The sequence below is a fragment of the Triticum urartu genome, chromosome 5A (genome assembly GCF_056163025.1).
Source record: "Triticum urartu cultivar PI428250 chromosome 5A, HENAU_Tu73, whole genome shotgun sequence".
NCBI lineage: Eukaryota > Viridiplantae > Streptophyta > Magnoliopsida > Poales > Poaceae > Triticum > Triticum urartu.
Window position 1 is genome coordinate 374,908,885 of NC_141877.1, and position 3,284 is coordinate 374,912,168.

The following is a 3,284-nucleotide window of genomic DNA, read 5'->3' on the forward strand; positions in this document are numbered from 1 at the left end:
GCACGCTTAACATTCGATGACGATCGATATTCCGAGTTTATGTGTTTTGATGTACCGAAGGTAGTTCGAAGTCCCGGATTTGATCACGGACATGACGAGGAGTCTCGAAATGGTCGAGACGAAAGATCGATATATTGGAAGCCTATGTTTGGACATCGGAATGGTTCTGGGTGAAATCGGGAGTATATCAGAGCACCAGGAGGTTACCGGAACCCCCCGGGAGGTATATGGGCCTTATTGGGCCTTAGTGGAAGAGAGGGAAAAGAAGAAAAGGAGGGGGCGCCCCCCCCAAGCCCAATCCGAATTGGGAGGGGAGCTGCCCCCCCTTTCCTTCCTTCTTCCTCTTGCTTCCTTCTCTCCTAGAACCAACAAAGGGAGGGGGAATCCTACTCCCGATGGGAGTAGGACTCCCTTGGGGCGCGCCTAGAGAGGCCGCACCCCTCCCCCTCCTCCACTCCTTTATATACGGGGGAGGGGGGCACCCCATGGCACACAAGTTGATCGTTGATCTTTAGCCATGTGCGGTGCCCCCTCCACCATAATCCACCTTGGTAATATCGTAGCGGTGCTTAGGCGAAGCCCTGTTCCGGTAGCAACATCATCACCGTCATCACGCCGTCGTGCTGGCGAAGCTCTCCCTCAAAGCTCTACTGGATCGTGAGTTCACGAGACGTCACCGAGCTGAATGTGTGCAGATCACGGAGGTGTCGTATCTTCGGTACTAGATCGGTCGATCGTGAAGACGTACGACTACATCAACTGCGTTGTCATAACGCTTCCACTTATGGTCTACGAGGGTACGTAGATGATACTCTCCCCTCTCGTTGCTATGCATCACCATTATCTTGCATGTGCGTAGGATTTTTTTTGAAATTACTGTGTTCCCCAATAGCAAAGACAGCTGATATCAAGTACATGAGCAGCTTCATCTTAAATCCTCGCCATGCGTTCTCATGCCCTCTAGAGAAGTTGTCAGCGCAATCGTATTAGGCATGGATGCCATCCCAGGAAACAAATGGGCGAACAAAGCTTCCTCAATCTCATTATCCACCTCATACGACACTCTAATTTCTCCACGGGGCACAGCCAAAGTGCATAACACAGATTCCTCATCCAAAGGCAGTCTTCCACGTCCCGGAATCACGAATTCCCTAGACGCAGGCTCATATATCTCATCGAGCCAGTCGCATACAGGATTTACTAGGTTCTTGCACCGAACATCCATCAGAGCCTGGATCCCCATCTCACTGGAAGCTCCCTTCTGCTCATCAGTAAATCCCTCGGTTAGTATAGTCAGGCGTTCTTGCGAAGCCCTGTTGCATTGACGTTTCTTCTTCTGCATAACACAAAAAGGATCATTTGTTGACATGTTCAATGTAGTGAAATTTTTAGTTCTAGCAAAAGAACGAAGACCCAATGTCAAATTAAAACATAGGGGGGGGGAGAGTGACCTCATCGCCATCTTTTATCAGACTGGTCACACGATTCTATGGCGGTAACTCCATGAAGTCATCATCATCATCTTGATGGTCACCGCAAGCCATTGTGCTACGGTAAGAATGAAAACACGTTGGGGAGAATTGCAAACACAGCCGAGGAATACGGAGAGAAATGCATGAAGTAACGATTCACTGGATATCATCGATGAACAAAAAATGAAAACTGCCATGGTTACCCCAAAGTTTAAGCATCTGAAAGGGTCAGTAATTGCCATGTGCTGAACATGCACAAAAAAGGCTGAAAAATAATCAAATGGATAAGCAATTGCAGAAACATGGCAACTAGACGTGTGTGTGCTTCTGAAGGAAGCAGTTGCCATCTACCAGAATCAACTTGCCATGTTGGCTACAATGAAAGTAGCAAATGAGGCAGAACAGAGGAACACCCAACTAGGATTATCCAACATGAAATGTGGCAACTAACACATTGGCTTCCTAAAAAGTACAGGTCACATCTAGTAGGATCAAGTTGCCATGTTAACAAAAAAAAATGTGGCAGCTAAGGCACTTCAAAAATAGGGGCGCACAACTTACACTATACAACATATAATGTGGCAACTCACACCCTGTCCTCGTAAAAAATGAGTTGCCATGTAATGCAATCAAATATGTTTAGATATCAACAATCAGCATGGCAAACGTAGTTGAGTGTATCGTATAGTCAAACTGCCATTACTCTGCATATGACATGGCAACTGGCAAAGGTGATTCACAAAATTAGTTGCCACTTAGAGGACATTTATAGGCAAACAAATGCAATGAAAATTGCCGTAACCACCATTATCACACACTTAAATATGCAACTACCTAGGTAAAGAAATTATACACAAGAATTACTCCCTGACTTAGATCTCATAGACTGACATTATCCTACAAATAACATGGCAACTGACATAGTTGATTCAGAAAATTAGTTGCCATCGGTGATGATAGTTATTGAAATTGCCATGTCTGCCATTATCCTGCATTTTGAAATGCACCTAACTAGATCTAGGGTTCATTCACAACTATCATACCCTGAATTCAACAACAAAAAACGCCCTAAAAACATGGAGTGATGCCCTTATCATTCGAGCCAAATCAGAACTAACCGCTACAAAAACTCTAGCGCAATCACAGGCAAAGCACACATGTGGTTGCCGACCGGGTGAGCCTCGCCGACATGATTGCCACCGCGACGGCGGCGAAACTGCACAATGCCTCCCTAAATGGCAAACAGGTAACTCCACCGCCGACGAGGACACCGGAACACCGCGAATCTGGTGGAATCTCGAGAAAACTCGAGGGAAAAGTGACCACGGAGGGAGGGGCAGAATTCACGGGGAGGAATGTGACCACAGAGGGAGTCTTACCTTCTCACTGCGGCTGCTCCAGCGAAGATGCTCCGGCCCGGTGAACCCCAGCAACGGCCGCGAATGCCGTCGACTCTTCCGCCGCCGCCGCCTCCTCCTCTCCTCTTCTCCTCCAATCGAATGCAACTGATGTGGATGGTGGGTTGGGGAGTAATGAAGGGGAGGGGGAGTAATGAAACCGCGATGGGAGCGAGTGGCGAATCGTGGGAGACGACAACCGTAGTCGTGTGTGGCGTGCGGGCGCGACGACAGTTCCACCGCACGCCCCGACTCACAACCGTTGTCGTCGTGCGGGCGAACTAACTACACACCACACACCGCGATTGTCCTACGTGACACACCAAATCCGCTTTCTGGTGTCAAGATTCGTGCAAAAATCAATCGACGGTGATGCAGGCGTGTGGGCGAGTTGGAGAAGTGACACACGTGTGGG

At 48.2% G+C, this 3,284-nt stretch overlaps 1 long non-coding RNA gene across 1 annotated transcript; it reads right to left on the reverse strand.

Annotated features, from left to right (window-relative positions):
* Positions 1 to 907: 907 nt before the first annotated feature.
* Positions 908 to 3,024, reverse strand: LOC147971444 (uncharacterized). The gene is made up of 3 exons (XR_015603314.1): positions 2,852 to 3,024; positions 1,452 to 1,548; positions 908 to 1,336 (listed from the first exon to the last, which is right to left on the reverse strand). It is a non-coding gene; the product is annotated as an uncharacterized LOC147971444 (long non-coding RNA).
* Positions 3,025 to 3,284: the final 260 nt, after the last annotated feature.